The sequence below is a fragment of the Mycteria americana genome, chromosome 1 (genome assembly GCF_035582795.1).
Source record: "Mycteria americana isolate JAX WOST 10 ecotype Jacksonville Zoo and Gardens chromosome 1, USCA_MyAme_1.0, whole genome shotgun sequence".
In the NCBI taxonomy this organism is placed as follows: Eukaryota; Metazoa; Chordata; class Aves; order Ciconiiformes; family Ciconiidae; genus Mycteria; species Mycteria americana.
Window position 1 is genome coordinate 96,721,793 of NC_134365.1, and position 21,270 is coordinate 96,743,062.

A 21,270-nucleotide genomic window follows, 5' to 3' on the forward strand; every position below is an offset into this window, starting at 1 on the left:
TGGGAGCAGCCCAGCTGTGACTACAAGAACACAGCGTAGTTTATTAGCTCATAACCTATCAACCTTGTCAGTAATCCTCATCTGGCAACAGTGACTCTTCTGACAGCAGCAAAAACATAGTGTAAGAGTATGGGGAACTTAATGCTGTGGGGGATGAACAAGACCCCTCTATCCCTATGAGAATTTTTTTGAAAGCAGAAACAGCTTCCAGTTGAGCAGAATCAGAAAACTGCATCTCTTTGATTCAGTCCATGAAGTTTGACAACAGACATCAAGGATAAGCTTTCAACAGGGGTTTACATATCTGAACTCTGCATATACAAGAACTAAAAAAAGTTTTGGCTGCAAAGGATTCTGGAGCTGCTGAAAACAAGGGGTACAGCAACCCTGAGCTACAAAATCATTCACTGATTTTCTCATCTGTCAGTCCGGAACAAATTAGACCTCAGGCCTGCAACCTAAAATCCTTGTCATAGTTTCTGCAACCTCCATTTTTTCTAGGGTAAAAATTATATCCACCTAGGCATTAAAACAGGATTGCACTTTAAAGTCAAATTGGTACCATAACAAATTCTGGATGAATGTACTTCAGTCCCGAAGTAATTTGTTCTTTCTGTTCACTCAGTCCTTCTCCAAGCAACTACACAATGCCTAACACAGTGGGTTTGGTGGCATGGAAAGCCACACAGTGGGAGCTCGTCTCAAAACAACCAGCTTCAGCCCAAGTACAAGACCAAATCTTTACACAACAGTAACTACTTTGACAAATTCAGGGTGGAGGTCAACTCCAACAAGGGCATGAAATACCCACATTTATATGAAGCCCCTGATTAATGTCTTACCGTGTCCAAGTGCTTTACTAAAGACAGGAACTGAGTATATGGAACTTGGCATCTGGGTAAATGACGCCTGTGTATAAAATGCAGTTTGCATCCCATCTGTGCTACAAACTAAAACAATGTGGTCAGCCAGTACTGATTTTTGCTGTGCTTGTAGTTGAGGTAAATCCAATCTTATTTACCTATCTCATGACTGAGAAGAGATCAAATCCAGTTGAAGATTTTAAGAGAAAAGAGTATTAGATGTAGACAGGAGAGCTAAAGACCCCCACATGATACAGATGTAATTTGTGCAATTTGTGCCATGGAAGCCCAGAGAGAATTGATCGGTTAGGCTGCTTGTGGCTCTGCACAGGCTTTTGTGCATGAACGACATCTTAACAAACACTGTGCCCATGCCCTAAGCGATTACATAGACATCCTCAGAGCTACTGGAAGACAAAATTGACAGAAGGATGAATCACGACCCCAAATGGGCAGTGTCCCAGAGCTGGTAGAAGGGTGGACCATGACCTCAATTTCACCCCCAGCTGGACAGTGTAATAAAACTTCTGTCCAACCTATGCACCTTAACAAAAAAGCAAAAACCTATACCAGAATGTAAGCAATACTTTAACAGATGCTGTATTAAACCAGACCGTGGTCTGAGATACATGTGTTCTGCAAGGGAGAGAGGGAATGAAATAATCAGCCTGAGGGTACACTCCAGTATTTCTTCAGTGACTTTTGTACATGAAGTCTTGCATCTTTTCTTTGTCTCAACACTCTAGGCAGTTTCCATCATCTAAAAAGGAAAAAAACAGCAGTTCACAAAGAGAATTATTGGGGCCTGTAGCTATTTGTGTTTTAACATATAATTAAAATGTTGAACTGAAGTGAATTAAAAACCAGCTAATTTATACTGTGGATGATGTGGTGCATGGTCAAATATGAAGCATATCGGTGAGTCTTATTTTCCAATGTAAAAGCTTGGTCTGCATAGGAATTCAGACTCCAAGCCTAAATATTTTAGAGAGCTATTCAGTTACATAAGAAAGACATTCTATACTTTTCTGTTATGGGGGCTGAAAAAGCGCCAGTGAACTTCTGCGCTGTTCTACCTTGAGAGGACTACACATTGCAGTCATGTTAAGAAATGTGGCAAATGAATTTAGGAGCAGTCCTTGCAGTTTAACTCCATAATGAATTAGACTCAAAGAATGTATGTTTTCAACTCCTACACAGGCATTCATAGTAGTTTTAAAAGGGATGAAAATGTCCTGATAGCTTGCTCCTGAGCTGCTATGATGCAACTCAAACATAAAGGCATTAAAATTTGGTGTCAAGAAGTGGACCTTTTGTAATTTTAATTGTTTCTTAATTGAAGGAGAGACTACAGCGCATGCATGGTTTATAGTATTACATAACACAAATAGCGTTCATTTTAACAATTGTCTAAATGCACATTTAAACAATTAGCTAATATATCGCCTCAAATATTATCATGTCCAATAAAAAAAAATACTTTTAAAAGCATTCAAATGCAGTTATAGCAGGAAAGCCATAAAAACCTATTTAAGTGATGTAAGAAGTCTAATCTGAACCAGGTGAATGGAACATCAATCCTAGAATGTCTTGATTCTGCGGGTTTATATTAAAAGCTGGCAGAGGGATTAAAAAAAGAGATCAGACCAAATCTTCACTTAAATTCAACAAAAGAAGTTTTTAGAGAAACACAAGGGCAGAATGCATGGTAGTGCAAAAGATAATGTGGACAGGCCAACTGACTTTGTCTCAATGTATTGCTCCAAATTCAGCTTTTAGGAACCCTGTCCACCAAGGACACTGCTCTCTTTCTCCCTCCGCCTTTTCGCCAAACACTGATGGTGTGAGGACAGGACTGGGAGAGAGGAGAAAGATCCTAGAGAAGGGAGCCTCCAAACATATGCTATTCTGTTTTCTACTACTGCATAGTAGACTTCAATTTTTAAAACTTTATTTAATGTACCTCATATTATCATATATAATCATATGCATTATTAGTATGCATTATATCATCACATAAATTTCCCCTGCTTGCCTCAAAATCTCTCAGTCAATGTACGATCCCTCATGCTTTCTGTGCCTCTGTGCCCAGTTCCACTGAGCTGTGTAATGTAAGGTAGAAATTTTCTTTCTCTCATGCTCAAGGACTCTTGTATTTCTCCTCTGTGTTCATGCACGTTTTCCTATTTTTCCTTAAAAATAAAAAAATTACAATAGACTTTCCTCCTCTTCTCTTTCTACCCACACACTAAAGAGGTACCTTCACCATTACATGCCAGAGCAAACGACACAAAATTAAAGGACTAGGTATTCCGCTTCTGGCATGAATGACAGCTCAACTATTGTACCTTTGCTTGTTATCTAGAAGGAAGTTGTAGAGGTCTCAGTACATATTCAAATCCTTTTTTTGGGGGAGGGAAGGAGTAGGGGGGAGAGGGAGATACCTATAGTTCACCAGCAGTGTCAGGGAAGTCATCTCACTCCTAACTTAGAGGGTGAGAAGAACCATAGGACAAACAACAGCTACCAGTGACAACCCATCACCAAGCAATGGAAGTACAAATAAGAATAAAGACTGGCAAAGTTTGGAATTTGGAGAAGTGAGAAAAGCAAATCAGGGACAAAAAAACTTGTGACAGAGGACCACACCTGAAGGGAGACAGAGACACATGGCAATACTGAGCTGTATAGCCCATGGGAGACCATCAACTCTGGGATTAAATCCCACAAAAGCTTCCAGAAAACATTCAGGTTTGTTCTGAAAACTTGACAGGAATATGGGAATTATGAATATGAATAAATATGTTACTGAAGCAGCTGCTTATTCAAGTAAAAGATCAGGAAAGATAGGAGTCAAATGCCTGCCAACAAAAATGGCAGGCTTCTCCAGCGGGAAGAATATCGCAACCTTGGAAAACAAACCAAAACAAAACAACAAACCCCTAGGGCTGAAGTGCCTGATTTTGTTCTAAATATCTGAAGGGGACAAAAAAAGATAGGACAGGGCTGTTGCAGCAGTTGGGGTTGGAAAGCAAAGCAGAGCTGTGACAGTTTTATTCTAGTTTTAGATGTGCAGTACACAGAATTGACTGAAAATAGCTAGGCAATGATGCCTGTTACATTCTGGAGATTAGGATCAGGCAAAGGCTTTATGCTGGCTGCCAGCATTTGAAAAGTTTTGAGACATTTCAGAAGATTATGTGATTCCAGCAGACCTTTTTCTTTAAAGAAAAAAAAAAAACCAAACTCAACCCCTAGTGGGTGCTTTTAATAGATGTTGAGTACAGTCAGGCTTTGTTTGAGAAAGCACTGCTTATTCTGAAATAAGCAGGATCCAGACAAAATGCTTCATCAGTTCACTGCTTCCTAACAAGATCTTTACTTAGGAGCTCTAGGCTCTCATGTACCCACTGTTTTGAGTAAATCCAACTTGAATGAGAAGTCAGAAGAACCTAACTGGGAGCAAAAGTTGTTAGCTAAATAGGCAGGGCATGGGTGATGTTAAATGGAGAGTCACTCCAGGACAAAGCAGCATCTTAAAAGCTTGTACCTAGATTCTGAGCTGTGAATATCATCTGCCCTCAGTGTGACTGGAGCCTCAAGCAAAAGTGATGAGGGAACTACTGTTTGCTCTCACTCACCTGAGCAGGATCATGTACAAGAGGACAGTCACAAGCACTAAGGGAGATGTGTTCATGGTTTTGGCCAAGAGGAAACGAGATGAACAAGAGATGACAATCTGTGTAACTAGAAGAAACTGCACAACCCCTGCATTCCCCCTCTGTGAGCAGTGATGACTGGATAGCTTCAGGATTCCAACCTAAGTCAGACAAAAACATCTCGAAAACTGATATGAGACTACAACACTTACTTCACTGAAGACACACAGTAGTCACCAGCTGTAGAAATCACAGATTGTCCCTTGTTCCTTTCTTTTTCCTTTCTTTATTTTTGGTCAAAAATTGGAAATAGTGACTCATGAGCTCTGTATCCTACAAATCCTACCCCCTGCAAGGAAGTTTAATCATTTGCAGCCACTCCCATCACATTGCAGTCAGTCGAAAAGGCTTCGGTTTTTAAAGGAAACTTGTGATTTTCATAATATTTTCTTCTCATACTGAAGCAAGCCATTTAAATCTCTCTACTTTATTACATGCTCCAGTACACCAAGCAGTCTGAACACAGGGAAATGGATTAGATAAATAGAAATATTTTTGTTATGACCTAATTTAAGGATCTTAAAAATAATACGACTACTTCAAAAACTGCAAGGCATCAAAAGGCTTAAAAATATTGCGGAGACATAAGAGTGCAAGATATCTGGCAAGTATTGATAGAGTAACATTTAACTCGAATGAGAAACAGGAGGCATTCAGAGACACATGGTTACCATTCACATATAAATTTATGACCAGGGCATTTCTGTTACTGTAATACTCTTTGTACCAAGAGCCATATGCAATGGCTCGCTCTTTTATGTGCAATGTCCGTTTATGTCATATTGGCGAAAATTAAAGAAAGGTTTGAATCTGGAATTTGCTGGCTGCCAGTACAATGTGAGAGATGAAGGTAGTACAGCTTCTGCTCTTTGTAAAAGAAATCAACAGCCCTAGGAGAAGGATCATGCAGCTTTTACAAACTTCACAGTAAGTGATGGACGAGATAGCTAGGAATCAAATGTATACCTAACCCCATCCTACAGGCAACTAACATCAGTCTAGTACAGTTCAAACTACACCTTTAAGAAAGCTGCGTAAAGTTTCTATCAAACTAATGAATGCACTGCTTCCTTGATCACCTTAAAAGTTCATTTGTGCATTTGCACTAGCACTGAAATTTCATTAGCATTATGGCCTGTTCTAGAGCACGCCTTTAGTAAGCCACTTCCTACCATGCAGTCGATGGTTTTCTGGTTCCTTGAACAGAAATTTAAAATGAACAGTGCAAAATACAGCCTGCAAAGCAGACACACAAGGCCATCTGTACTGCAATCCCTCATTAGTTTTACAGTTTATATTATCTTCCATATTACATTTTTTCTTACAGAAGCACTTAGACATCACAGCAGCTCAAATTATAAATAGTAACAACTTCTCCTTATCAGGCAATAAGTGTCCAGGATCCCAAATATGGTGACGCAATTCGTAAACTGGAGAAATAATGAGTTGTAGGAAAGAATATTCCAACTCTTATCACAAACTGTTTTTCCAGAGGGTGTCTGCCTCTACCTGTACACCAAATTCACATCATTAAGATGTCATGGGAAGAACTCCTCAGCCACACACTGTTCAGCTCAGTCCTTTGATTCTTGGGTATGATGCCCGACCTCCTCAAATCATTCTTTACTCCCTGCTTTATGAGGTTCATGGCTCCTTCTAAAGGCATTTACTTCAAGGGAAGAAAAAACCCATGCCTAAATCCATAGGAAATGCCACTACCATAACCCTAACCCAAGCTTGTTTTACCTCTTGCTGCTCCTTTAAATTCCACTGCATGTGTTTGCATCTTTCCGTCACCTCTTGTACTCCATCGTCCTCTCTCTGAGGGTATTTGCACAGCCCAATACAGCACTGTAAATCCCTGAATAGGGCATCAGTTTGTAGCACATCTACACAAATACAACACACAAGCATAACATACAGCACTAGCATACTTAGGTTTCCAATGCCTGGGTAAGCTCACTCAAAACTAGTCAGTTATTTCTGCACATCTTTGCACTGCACTATGGAATCAGGCTCTCTAAAGAGGAAATAATCTTTCTGCTGTTTGCATAAAGCACCTTGTTTAACATCAAGGCTCAAAAGTGAAGCCCCTAGGCGCTGCACAAATAAAAATAATGAACAGTAGCAACAGAGCCCTCTTGTATATTCCTAAAAACCACAGGGACACTTAGTTGGCTGCTGAGAGAAATGCTTTCCCTTTTCCTATGATAAAACAACATGACAGTGTGGTTCTCTACAATAAAACACGGACAGAGCAGCTGCAACACAACACAGCTCCGCAGGAGGCCATGCACAGGGGACAGAGCCCAGCCTGGCACCTACGAGAACTCCAACCTGAAACAGAGAAAAGAAAACTCCATGTTTTAATAGCTCAACATTTTATCCTGTGAGTTGGTGAAACCTCAAAAGCATAGGAGCATCATTGTTCCAAAGGAAAGCAAAACACTTACATGCAATACACCTCTTCCTCCCGGTTCCCTGACCATTGCCTCATCAAGAATGTCCCTTTTCCTACATCTTTCTACTAAAAAGGCTAGTTTGGCAAATAATAGTGCATTTTCCAGATGAAAATTCTTGTTTTGCTTCTTTGTTTGTTTGCTAAAAAAAAGAAAAAAGGAGGAGAAAAAAGGAGGAGAAAAAAGGAGGAGAAAAAAGGAGGAGAAAAAAGGAGGAGAAAAAAGGAGGAGAAAAAAGGAGGAGAAAAAAGGAGGAGAAAAAAGGAGGAGAAAAAAGGAGGAGAAAAAAGGAGGAGAAAAAAGGAGGAGAAAAAAGGAGAAAAGGAAAAAAAAAAGAAAAAGGAGAAAAAGAAAAAAAAAAAAACCCCAAACCCAACAACCACCCCAAAATGACAAAAAAATAATTTCCACTTGAAAGAAGCATTCCTGGCAGGGGGAAAAAAAAAAATTAAGTACCTCACGCACACAGCAGAAAGATTGTTGGTTGTTTCACTCTCCTGGAATGCTTTACAAAATCACTTACATCCCCATATGGAATAAAATGTCACAGCAGTTCCCGACACATCACCTATATTTTACAAATACCTCAGTTAAGAGGTCATGTAAATTTTGCTCTCAGTTCTTCAGTGTGCTTTGATCTTTCTATAGTATTTTTAAGGCAATTTTCAGATTATATAGAAAAAGGCTTCCATTTAAAGGTCATGGGATTATCATACCAGAGAGTAGGGGAAAGGAAAGAAACAAGGTTATGTATCATGGATAACGTTTTCAGAATTTCCTACAGAAGTTACACATTTAATCCCATTAAATTTCAATGGGATGGAGAAGCCCAACATGACCTAGATGCTGTCCCTGTGTTAATTAGGTAAGTGCCTGGAACCCCCCCAACACATTAGCTACAGACTTCCAACCAGGACTGTACCTTATTCAAAGAAAATATTGGCCACAGACAATCCCTTTCACAATGCACGTAAAGCAGAAGGGGACGCAGCATTATCTACGTCACTGGGTGTTACAGACATCACAAATGCACATCATGGTGTGTCTTATCTGTTTACTCGGGGGTTTTCATGACAGCGGTTCAATTCCTGCTCAAGGCCACAAAATGGGAAACAAACCTTTTTGGAAGTCAAGGCATTTGGAGACTTTTAAGGGCCTATGCTTTCAATAACTACAATCACCTGAAATTAATAAGTGAAATATTAAAAAGAATTTTTCTGTCCAGCTTTCAACATTTGTGGAGATGTCTGCTTTTTTTCCATCAGCATCTGAGCAGCTGATAATGAGAACTTCAGGAAGCTTGTAATGTTGCCATGTAAGACATTATCACCCCAAACCTTTAACAGTAGCTTAAGCACACTGTAAACTGACTGCAGCACACTAAAATTGGACAAGAGAGTCAGTATGTATCATTTGGGTAGGACAACATAACAATTTTACACCATTTGTAACCAACCTCTTGCTGCTTGTGTTATGCAATTAATGCCAGTCACACTTTGACGGGGGGGGGAGGCAAAAACCCCAAGGCTTCGCTGCTTTTCCTAAACGTGACTACCCCTTTGCTCTGTTATTATAAAGACATTCCTATTGGTATGGATGACTGGTGGAGGGCTTACAAATTAATAATTCCCAAAAGCTGCTTTAAAGCTACATTTTACAGATTTTTTAATTCAAGTTCCATATCAGAAGAGGGGATTAGTGTCTCTGTTATAGAGATTACTGCACATTAGTATAAAGACTTACAGAATTTTGAGTTGGTGCCACTGAAGCAGAGCACTGTGCTGTATGGGAAACTCTGTTACTGCACTTATAATAGCTCATAATATGTTCAGAAATGCAACAAATCAGAAAAAAACCTCAGATCTAATTCATTATGTTCATATATTTAAAATAATGCATGCAGTGCTTTACAGTTATTTGCTCTTCTATAAACATGGTGGTATTTTGACATTTAAGCAAAAAGTCTGCTCTGATTTATTTGCAGATTAAGTTGTATTTTTGTGCTAAATGCTCAGCTACTCTGCCCCACAGACCAAATCATGACATTTGTTCATATATGGTTATTCTCGGGTGCATGGAAAGAAAGAAAAAAAAACCCAAACCAAGAAGTTACTCAGTTAAAAGCTCTTTCCATCTGCCTGGAGTTTTATTAATAACTCATCACCATGGTATCACAGCATCTTAAGGAAAATAAAACAGACAGATAGTTGCTAGGCTCTCCAACCTCTAAGGATAAAAGGGAATACTTCTTGAGGAAGAGTGGGAGAAACTGTTTTGGTCTTGTTTCCTTATCACCCTTGAGGGCGAGGCTAAGCCAAGAGATGGGCCTCATATTGTGTTCTGAAAGCTGCAAGTATTGTGGCCATCACTCAAATCTGTCATCCATGACCCAATTCTCTGCACTAGCACTTACAAAAAAAAAACCAAAACAAAAAAAACCCCAGAAATCCAAGCTGTGAAGGGACAAAACCTAAGGAAAAGGGAACTGGATGAAGGAATGCATTGCTTTCTTCAGCACTCCCATTTAACCCTCAAAAGGACGCTTCAACCACATCACTGTTGCCCCCATTCATATTAACCTAAAATGAGCTGTTTGCTGACATGCACTGAACTCTGCCCTGCAGCAGGAATCAGCACATGGCACAGACTTGCCCTCACTGAGCCCCACAGTGCTCTGCTGTAAATGCATCTGATACCAATGGTGGGAACTAGGGAATGGTTCAGTGACAGGTCCTCTACTCTGAAGAGTCTCAGCTGTTTCTCACAAGTATTTTCAAAATTACTGAGTTTGAGAAGTGCAACCCTTTACCTGTAGCACTCTCCCCATCAACACCGAGAGAGAGGATGTCCCCATGCCTCTGCCAGGTTTAGGCTCTAGAAGGAACAGGCAGCCTGCACACACTTACAAACATTATCTGCTTCAATAAGTGAAGTGAGCTCAAAATATGCTATAGCATCTTCAGAATTCTAATATAGAGAACCATCAAGCTTAAATGCAGTAAAACACATATGGCAGACAGAGCTTGTTTGCAGTCCACATTCCCTTTCAAAAAGCATGTACTGCAAGGCTGCTCATGTCTGACTGTTGCCACACTATTATTCCAGGAAAGAATAATAGGGAAATGCGTAAAAACAACATACAGACCGGAGGGTACAAGAGCGTGCTTCCTACTTACAAATAATTACAATACCGACTAAATTCATTCTAAGGCCAAAGAGCAACACAGTCAGAAGTCACACCTTTAGTTGGTACGCTATTCTGCCGAAGTGTCTCATGAGCAGGAAAGCTTTACAGAACCATTATGTCTAGTGCCAGGGAGAGACATCCATATGTGCAAACTATTCAGTCTACCATCTGTGAGAGGTACAGTGAGTGGTTACACCATTTCCTTCCCTTCCCCCTGTTAAGACAAGAAAGCAAACAGGGTTACAAAAAGCCATGGGATGTGGCAGATTCATCTCCAGTGCCATCCCCTTAAAGTCCCAGCACTCCTTACTTTCTTCACAAGTAAGGTTAACACAGCAAAAAGACTGGGCAGCTCAAGGGGGAGAGAAGACAAGAAGCACCAGAAAAGTACCTTCCCCACTGAAGGGCTGGCACAACACGAAATGCCACAAGCAGCAGGCCTGCCCTACTCCCCCAGAGATGCTGCCATAGCTCAACAGACTTCCCCCTCTGAAGGACCTTCGGTCCTGCGCGCTGCTTATTCAGTATTTTAGAAGGAAGGAAACTGCCCTTCATCACACCTTTTTCACACTCATGTTACTGCTTACTAAAGCAGAAGTCTGTCACCTCCATCAAGTATAAAATGCTGTATTTTGGTCTCTCGGGTGGCCTCATGTTAAATTTCTTACAGTTACAAGAGAAGTTAAGCACAGGAGGAGACCGTTCCCCTTGTCCTTCAGTTGCTTGGCTAATTAGTGCAAGCCACAACAAGCCACAAAATCTTCTTCTTTTTGCTAGATAGTTGCAGCTCTAAGGAGGCATTGATTCCCGCAACATGAAGCTGTGTGCTACTTAGGGACCTCCTTTTAGGGTGAAAAAGCAGCAGAGGTCAAAGTAAAAATCTCTGAAAACAAACAAACAATCAGCCTGATTTACCTCTGCCTGTCAGGCCGGGTGCATTTTGTCTCTCTCTGTACCCAGAACATATACAACTAATTCTATTTTCTAGAACTGCAATTGTTGATTGATGAGTCATCTTTCCTGTAAATTTATTTTTTTTTAAGTGATTTTGGCATTGTTCCTTGAAATTCCTCTCTAGCTATGTAATGGAAATTTTGACCTCACACTCTGGTTTCTTTAACATCACAGATACCGAGATTATGAGTTTAGGAAGGCCAAAGAGTTGAAGAAAGGATGCAGTGAAGAAATCTGTAGCTTAAAAAGAAAGCAGGCTGTACTAAATAAACTCTCAAGTAAATATTTAGCTGTATGGCCATTAGGTTATGGTCCTAATAATACAGCAACTCATTTATCGTAATTAAGAATTTATGGGGGGAGGGGATTGCCTCCATTTTTTCCCTCCCAAAGTTGGTCATGTGGCCAAAGTTGTTGGCAAGTGAAACTTGGCATACATCAAAGTTCAGGTTTTTTCCTTTTAATTAGCGACTGCCCATATTACCATTTTGAAAACATACTGCAATTAGTACTCAGAAAACACAAAGTAGAAAAATGTAAACCAGAAGAGAGTCGAAAGAAACCAAAAGCACCATATCACTCATCCATGAGATAGAATTATTGCACAGGGTAGCATAACACTTTTCAGATTGTAATCAGCAAGGTGAAGGACTTTTCAGCTCCCTATCCTTCCTCCATTTGGGGGCAATGTGGAAAGTATATGGTAGCCCAAATTTGTCAGATATGCTAAGTTGAAAACATGATGAAGAGCTTGGAATTTTGCACTGCCTTAGCCCCACAAGAAAAATTAGAGGGATCTTTATAGGAAGAATCAAAACTGAACATATTTGTGAACTACTCCAATTTATCTAAAACATCACTTAATAGAAAGAGAAACTCCTTGATCCACCCAGTCTGTGTTCAGCTGGCAGGAAAACCCCACAGCGCTCAGAAACAGACAGACGTCCCTAGCACCTGCTGGAGCCTCTAACCAGTAATTACAATCAGTCAATTACAATCATCATGGTAAGCTAAATCTAAGAAGAGGCACTTTCATGACTCATGAAGGCTAAGCCTATTTAAAATGAATTGACATTCATGCCTATCTTCCAAATGTTAAGTGGGATAGCCAAGGGACATGACAACATGAGCTTGAAATTATGCATTCTTGGAAAAACTCTAAACAAGATTTCTCAAATGAGAACACCATTATGGTCTCTGGTAATTCTTCACGGTCATGCCAGAGGGCATCCCACTCTATCCCACCCATGTTTAGCTTGCATCACCAACCAGCTTTTGTTCAGGCCAACCAAAAGGAGACAGAATATTTGGCAACAAGCTCCACTGCTGCTCTAACCACAGTGCAGCCCACAGCAGTCTCTTCACAGAGTTCGTTAGACACTGACCAACTTAAATGGCCAATTTAAGCCACGAAGAACGTGGTGAGTTTAAAACTTTGAAGAGAGTCACTGCCCTTCCCCATCAATGTAACACTCAATGGAAACTGTGCACCCAACAGTAAAGTAGCTCTGACCACATAGGCTGGGACATGCAACTGTGCTGCTGGCACCCCTGACAGCCTTGCAGCCACTCTGAAACTCATAGGAATGTCTGTCCTCACTCTGTTGTGATGATTAAATGAGTTAATGTGACTTGTACAGGTGTGACGACTGCCTGATAACGTTTCCAAAAATACTTGTGATAAGATGCTACTGAAAAAAAAAATCAATGTTTAATCACATTCCCAGCTCTTGTCATAACCTTAATGAAGTTGAGTTCCACCCCCCCAAAAAAGGCAGCATTTTGGCTGGGGGGAAGGAAAGGAAGACACATCAATTAATTTGGGGTTTTTTTATATTTCCAGTCTCAGCAATCAAACTAACAGCTGGCAAAACCCATTCTTATGTGCAAAAAATCTTCAAAGTTTCAGGTAGAAGAGGTCTATGAAAAAAAACCAGCTCAAACTCTATGAGAAGAGGTGACAGCCAAGCTGAATCTGTTTCTACATACATTAATGGCTCAGAGATGGCTGTAGATTAGTAAAATAATGCCTGTGACCTAGGGTAAAATATAGAGGATCTTAATACAAGGTAGTACAGACTCCCTTACATACAGCCATTAGTGGACACTGGAGAGAAATGACAAAAAGATTTCTTACTGCACTGATTGATGCGTTTTTAAGTAAAGCATTTCCAAATTCTTCCAAATCATTCTCTTCAGCTTCAGAGGCAAACTTTCACTGATTCAAATGTATGCCGTATACTGGGGGAGGGGGAGTGTCCATTCCAGTGATGAACATACAAACATCATAAGCAAAGTTGGGTAGAACATGGGGAAAAAAAACATTTAGCATCTGTGTAGTTACTTGAGCTCCTAGGGAAACTTCCACCAGATGTTCCTAGATGTTACCTCAGCTGCCTCCCAAACCACTATCACGTCTGCTCTCTTCTTTACTGAATACCAGTGTTATTAACCGGAACCATACATAGTTTACTCCTGGGAGAAACCTTAATATATCATTTATAAGCTTGCCAAGTGCCACATCTCTTATTAGAAACTGAAAAGCTCAATAAATGTAACATGTTAAACTCAGTAACAGGTTATGCAAATGGAACAGGAAATAAATTTTCTCCTCAATCTCCTCTCAGTCAGGGAAAAATTCAGCAAATATCAGAATAGCCTCATTTTTACACACTAGTAGCATTTTCCAATTGATTGTGTGAGGCAACATTTTAAATACTTCCATCCACCTCATAAATAATGTTGCATGTCTAGGGCAATATCCCACTGTCAACGCAATCACTAAAATATCTGATGTCTGTAATTACACAGAAAAGGAGAAAAGTAGCTGGGCCAGAGGATCCTGAGACTGAAAATTAGAAGGGTTTGGGCACAGGGAAGAGGAGAGATAGAAATGCATTCCTCTTTCCAGTGATACAATTATGTTACATGTAAGTGTACCTGATTTAACTTGGGTGACAACCCACAAAAACATGACAGCTGAAACTATCAGAAACCAACAGCAGAAACATGGTAGCAGAAATATGTCAGAAAGCACTCTACTTTCTGTAAAATAAATTTATGTTGACTACATTTTCATCCTCATCAACCCTCCTCCGCATCAAAGCCACTAACAATAGAGGTTCGTGGACTGGTGGGAGAGGAAGGATATTTCTCTCCCTGGGAGGAAAGGGGAACACACAGCCTGGGATCCTGAGTGGGACCTAGCCAGAAGAGGAGAAGAGTAGCTGGGCCAGAGGATGGCCTGGCACTGACAAGGAGAAGGGTTTGGGCAACACAGGGAAGAGCAGCATGTTTCTACTAAGATACTACTAGTATTATCAATAAAGAAAAATAAAGAGGGAAGGGGCAAGTTGTCAAACTGTATCTTAACCTCAAATGTAAACAGCTTTCAACTTGCACAGAGCACTAACGAGAAGTGATGGTCTACGCCCACTGCTCAATGAAGCACACCTATCGTGCACACTCCAAATGGAAGTTTTAACTGTTTTGAGAAATCAGCTTCAAATGTCTATAGTTTAAAAAAACCCAAGCAACGAAAAAAAAACCCCCAACAAAACCAAACCCTAAATTTCTTAACAATTGCTGTCTGAAAACTGTTCTTTCCTCTCATGCAAGAAATTGCTTCTGAACTAACGTTTCATTTAACTCATCTTTGTAAAACATTCTCAACACCCTAGAAGAACTCCTTTTTAAGGAGATACACTACCCACAAAAAGTAATGTGAAAAAACCTCTATAATTACGTGATTGAATAACCTGAAATTCCCAAGTTATTTAATACATAGGGAATTCAATCATCTATCCAAAAGTATTATTGAAAGTGAAAGTATTTTTCAAAAACACAAGGACTGAAATATTAACAGAAATAACGGTCCACATAAATTATCAGAATTAAAAAGAGGAAAAGGGGAAGAAAAACCATCATTATTAAAGGCACCTTTTTATTAGGGAAACCAAAATCCTTCCATGAGGCCTTCCTTATATACCTACTACTAAAATGATCTGTTGTTCAGTTACTGAAAATCCCCTCTCCTAACACCATCATTGTATGCAGGATTTGATTATACTTAGCAACAGTGAAAGTATCACACTTGTATCCATCAAGGGGGGGGGGAGACCGTACAAATCAAAACTTCTTATCCTAACTTTTTCTATTCTGGAATTTTAGAAATTATCCTAAGCTTAAGTTTACACATTAGCAATAATAGTATCTGTGTATGATCCAAGAAAGTCCAAAAGGAAGTATCTGTGTAAGACTACTAGTGTAGCTCAGTTCATCTATTATTCTCAATGATCATTATTTTTGAAATATATAAGGAAGTAATAATCAATGATTCCAAACTCTCTCAAGTTATTCTCCAGACTTTTTCCTTTCAGCCCATAGAATTTTTCTAGTTATTTTCTAGGTATGTTGCACTACACTATTCTATGTAATGCAGAGAAAAATACAATCAAGGCATCAAAAACGCAAAAAATGTACAGATCCATGTAACCACTATGCTTTGGCTGATACACTGGGTGACCCTGAGCAAATCACTTAGCCCCATTCCCACCAAAAATGGAGAAGGCTCCAGACTCTGAAAAATGACTGTCAAACCAAAAAACGTTTACAGAGCAGCTTGCAATCATCAGAGGGCTCTGCAAATGGAAAGTATTACAGCATATGCTATGTTCTAGCCATGAGTTTTAAAAAAGAACACAGAAAAAAAGAACCTTCACAATCATGACTAGGCACATATGTTCCAAACAGAAATGAAACTCCTGTTTCTTGGGTATAGCTCTTTGATTTTTCATTACTTATACTTGATAAAGACTAGGTCTAAAAACAAGAAAAATAAATCAGAAGTTCAAACATACAAAATCATATGAAAGCTATTGAAATACTTCACAAACTGCAGGCACAACAAGGTTCTTGGAAAGAGGCAGTATCTATTACTGGATTTAATTCCTATAGCTAAAAGTCAATTTCCAGGTACCGAAGCCCTTCTTCAAGTTTCAGTCACCTTTGTAAAGTAAGGGATAAAAGAAAAAGAAGCACTTTTCCTAAAAGGGTGAGATGCAGAAGGGAGAAAACAACCTGTGTCACATCAGGATGCAACGAAGCACACACAAACCCTTGATTTAACAGATGGAATGAGAAGCCCTTGCCTTCGGTTTGCACACGAGAAATCAATATATGCTGGTGTTTATTTGCAGGAAGAGAAGGTGTCACCCTCTGAAAGGAACCCAGCAAATACTTTTTTCTCCTCCTGCTCAGGCTGGTTGATAAGATTTGGATGTAGGCGCAAAGAAACAAAATGCCACTCTGTTTCCTAGCAAAATGCTTGTTCCATCCAAATGACTGCTCCCCATGGAGAAGGCAGTGGCAGAGTTTGCATTAGCTTGTTCTGCAACGTATCGGTTCCAAGTGCGAAGACTCAGCAGCAGCAACAACAAGAACTTTAATGCAGATGGAGGCTCAAGCTGTTAGCGTATGACAATTTATTGATAAAAGCAAATACTGTTTTATAGTATATACTGGCCAGTGTTACTGCCAGCAGTTAATTATGGCTATGAACAATGCTAGCTAAGACAAGCATATGGTGGAAAAAAATGACAATATGATTAGTCACTGTGCAGGAAATAAGAGGCAAAGATAGAAGTCACAATTTTGTCTTTAACATCTACATAAAATAGGGGTACTCAGGTTTTTGAGAGTCCACTAAAGGAATCACCTGAGATTATTTATATTTTTACAGAGTCACTTCTCCTTTTTATTCTTATGCTTTAAACCAAGCAAACAAGCCAATAAAACCTAAGAAAATGGGATTATAAGTGTAAAAGAAGGGTATAGACACTTCGTTATCTTTGTTTATGCTCCTCTTCTCACCTGCCTCTGCATGAAAGAATCACGCAAAACAAAGGAGAAATACATTCATTGATTACAAAGGCACTGCATAAAACCAACTCAACACACATTGTTTCCAAATGCATAGCATAAGCAAAGCAAAAGCCTACTATATTCCCCATAATTATCTTTTTCTTCAAAAAAAAAAAAAAATCCATACCCTTCATTCAATGTGTACATCTAAATAGACAGAGAACAGAAATAAGCATTTTCCCTCCACATGTCAAATTCATGATTAGTCTAAACAATTAAAAGCATCAGAGTGCCTAACACCCATTGGTTTCTCCAAGCATTCATCCATACTGCACGTCTGGCAGTGGTTTCAAAGAAAATCTGGATTAAATAACATGATTCAGATGTGAAAAGACTGACAATAAACAGCATTTTAGTACCGCTCAGTCATAAAACAGCAAGCTTTAGTACTGCATGTCCACATTAGGAAAAATGAAACTATTTCTTCCGAGAACACCACGCTGGGTGTTTGACCCATGTGCCCCGCAATGAAAACCAGGGGAAATTTGTTCTTCTGATTTCCCTTGTTCCATCAATATTTAAAAGCAGCCATACATAATAAAGTATAACTACTAAAAAAATCCCAACTTTTCTTTTAAAATCTTATAAAAATATTTTTTAAATTAATTACCCACTTTCGTAATTTTTAATAAAGCCATTTTATGATCTTCTTTTTCTTAAAGAACAATGCTCACAGAAGAACTACAAACAAAGATATAAAAGGCTTTTCTCAAAAGATCACAAAGTGGGTCAGATGGCCTCTGACCAATACAAAAGCCATTCACTGCAAGCATGTCATGATGCTAACATAAATGATAGGCCTACCCATGGCAAGCGGCAGCTACAGAGTTCTGGGAAGAAAGCACGAGGCACAGTAACCCCTTCCACATTTTATAAGGGCCTTCCTTACCTCCCTTCAAATCCCTGCAGGAAAGGGTCTTTTGGTAGTTCCCATAACCACTAATTCTTCTATCAAATGGATAAAAGAACAAACACTGTAATTGGACTCACCACATTTCTGGAGTTTTCTAGGCTGTGGTGGACAGATGAACTTATCTTGCTGTAAAAGAAATTTCTCAAATGGAAGTATATATCACAACACGCCACTAGCAGATGGTGATTACAAAATGTGTACGAGGGAGGCTTGGGTGTGCTTAGTCATACTGTTCACAAGAAAAGACAGATTACTATGGATATGTTGCTACAACGATGCACAATTTCCAAAATTCAAAGCTGAAAATAGATTTCAGAATAGAATTTGAGCAGAATTGCCGAAAACAGCAAGATGGGGGGTGGGGAAGCAAGCATGACTGTATGCTTGCCTCATTCCTGTAAGCTTTCTGTGGCTAATGGCTATGGTTGGAGATGAGATACAGAGCTAGATGGACACTGGTCTGACACAATACATCTGCTCCTCAGTGCTCAGGAGAAGTCAGATAGGAAGAAGCAATAGCCTTTCTTAGACAGTTTAATCATGTTACTGATGGTGTGATCTTTTTATTACTTAATTATTTAATAGCAGTTCTTTTATTATTAATGGATGTGGTTTATGCAAATCTTACCCACTACAGATACAGATTTATAAATTACTCTAAATGACAGTGCTGTAATTGGACCGTGTTGACATGAAACTTGAGTAGTTTAGGAATTTCCAGAGGCACAATGCCTGGAGCCAAAGTTTAATTTCAGCTCTGAACCAGATTCCCTGTGCACCTTTAGGCTACTCATCTCCACTACCTCCTCTCTAAACTTGCCTCCCAAGATGGTGCTAGAGGCTTAATTAATGAATGTGAATCATCTTAGCATTGCCTCCTGAATTCCAGATATAACCAATAATGAGCCAAAGTTTTATTCAGGCAAACCTGTAGCTGCATTTGAGGAAAAGCACACCTTCCACTATGCCAGTCACAAGTGGTCTTGCAAAATGCCAAAACTGTGCTATTTTTAATCTCTGCCAACAAGTGCAGCAGTCTGCCTTTAAGTGTGTAGCCACTTATGCTGTTTAAGCTTTCATACAGACTGCACTCTGACCTGTGGCATCATGGCTTCTCTGCTAACCACATTCAAGTTAGCAAACTAAGATACAGCAGTCAGACAATAATGTATGTATACCTGCCTTCTCAACCCCCAGATGCAGAGCAGACACCATCATGGGTTGTGAGCATGCATACTCTGTCAGGATTCACCTCTCCTCAGAGGATACATCTCCCCTTTCCCACCCACTGCCACAGGGCAGGTCAACATTCCTCAAGCTAGCTGAGCTGCTTGCATGATCACTCCATAACCATTTCCACCCACGACACGTTAGTACAGATGAGCTTCTTTAGCTTTTTTGGTTGAGCCTGCTTGTTCCGACCAAAACAGGCCAGAGAACAATTGCAGCTGAGAAAGTGGGAATGAGGGGGTAGAGGAATATTGCGAGAGATGTGTGGTAAGTTCTTGTATGTGACCACCGCACCATTAATCAATGCCAAGGGACTTGTTCAAATTACGTGGCTGCCAGATGTGTTCCTCCATGTGCCTTCATGTCATTCACATGAATTCACATTCATGAGACTCCCTGTGCACCAGATTTGATCACCTCTATCTCTCTGTTCAAGTATTTTTGTGCGTTGTGATCCCAGTCGTTTTTTGGCATCAGTATCAAGAAAATAATTTCAGGCACGTGTTATTGAAGAGACTGTTTTTTTATGTGACAATAAACAGCTTTACATTGTAGAGAAAAAGGAAAAGGAAGCTACTGGAAGTACTGTAACTGGAAAGTGCCATTACTTTCCACGTGGTGACCTCCTGGCAATTCCAGAGGTATCACAGCAGGCACATTCCTGTCCCACCTCCCTATTTAGTTTTTCATGACATTCATCATCACCCTCTTATCTTGTCTGGCCATTAGTATCACTTCATCATACACTGCAGGCTAAAGATCCTCACTGAGTAATTTCAAACCCATAACTTCAGAGTTGCGAGACAGCTTGTGGGTGAACGTCCAGTTTTAATGACAAGACGTAAAGTGACAGAGAAGCTGTTATGCCTCTCAGAGGCAAGCTGTTCCTCTAAGTTCCAAGACCAGTTTCAGCAAGTAAATGTCAGGAAAAGAGCTGCCAAAAAAAAAAATTAAACCTACATCAGTCATTTCTTACACATAAAAGAATTAAACTGCTGTCAGTCATAAGTTCCTCAAAGTCTGACTGTTTCTGTTTCAGTACCAAGTATATTGCCAGATTCATTAAAGAAAATGAGGACAAAACCAATGCATGTGCATGCATGTGCCCAGACACACAGTGGATGATAGTCAGTCACTCCATTCAAATCTCATGGCAAGATCCATTTCAACTATCTGCTAATTACCATCCTGGAAAAGAGATTCTATTCAGATTTTGTGATTGATATATAAAAAGACATATATGTGTTGTTAACGCAAGACGAAACATGAGCATCTCATCACAGAATTATCTGAAATCTACCACTTATTTTCATTTCATCAAAACAAGACAGGTGGTCTGCCCATCACCAAAAGCTGGCTCTTCTCAGAGATTTCAGCCACTGTGAAAAGTTTCTCAGACGGTTACAATCAATAAGAGATGGAAACTCACTGAATGTTAAACTTTATTAAATTTCTATTGATACTATGTTACAATCAAGACATTACAGGCCCCCTGTTACTGCCTGCCAACCAGACACCTGAATGCTCAAAAGATTAAGGCTTTCATCTTATTCTAAATGGTTAAATTTGTTTTCAGTTGGCAACTTTGCCAGGTCAAAACAAGCAAATTCAAATGTAATTTTTTTAAACTGAACTCAGACATAAAATCTTTCCACTATACATAGCATTTGTTAGCAAACTTGCACATACTTTCCATCCATTTATGTTCACTGGCACCAAAGCACAGAGAGAGTATGAACTCCTTTCCCCTTTCTCCCTGAAGCAGCATTCTCTCCACCCTCCATTAGCTAAACTGAATCTAGCTATAGGACGACTAAAAGCAGTTACATATCTAAAAACAATATGTTTAGTCAACAACTAATTATATTAAAAATGTGATACTCATTTGAGAATACCCTTATAAAAAATCCTAAGAAATCCCATGGCTTTTTATGAGTCTTTTAAACAGTAATCTAGTTTATATACCCAATTTATAGCATAGAAACTGAGTCAGCTGCTATGTAATCAAGGCTCCTCATGAGAA

At 39.5% G+C, this 21,270-nt stretch overlaps 2 protein-coding genes and 1 long non-coding RNA gene across 8 annotated transcripts in view; 1 reads left to right on the plus strand and 2 right to left on the minus strand.

Moving 5' to 3' along the window:
- The window catches only part of CMSS1 (cms1 ribosomal small subunit homolog), a 248,560-nt gene that overhangs the window by 93,045 nt on the left and 134,245 nt on the right, over nt 1–21,270 (minus strand). The gene's annotated exons all lie outside the window — the stretch shown is intronic.
- Nucleotides 1–21,270, plus strand: part of LOC142415593 (filamin A-interacting protein 1-like) — a 162,810-nt gene that overhangs the window by 60,215 nt on the left and 81,325 nt on the right. The window lies entirely within an intron of this gene.
- LOC142415632 (uncharacterized) lies at nt 886–11,187 on the minus strand. 2 transcript variants are annotated; one of them, XR_012777488.1, is made up of 3 exons: nt 11,144–11,187; nt 10,282–10,442; nt 886–1,623 (listed from the first exon to the last, which is right to left on the minus strand). It is a non-coding gene; the product is annotated as an uncharacterized LOC142415632 (long non-coding RNA). The 2 variants fall into 2 exon arrangements; XR_012777486.1 differs by lacking the exon at nt 886–1,623 and adding an exon at nt 6,329–6,443.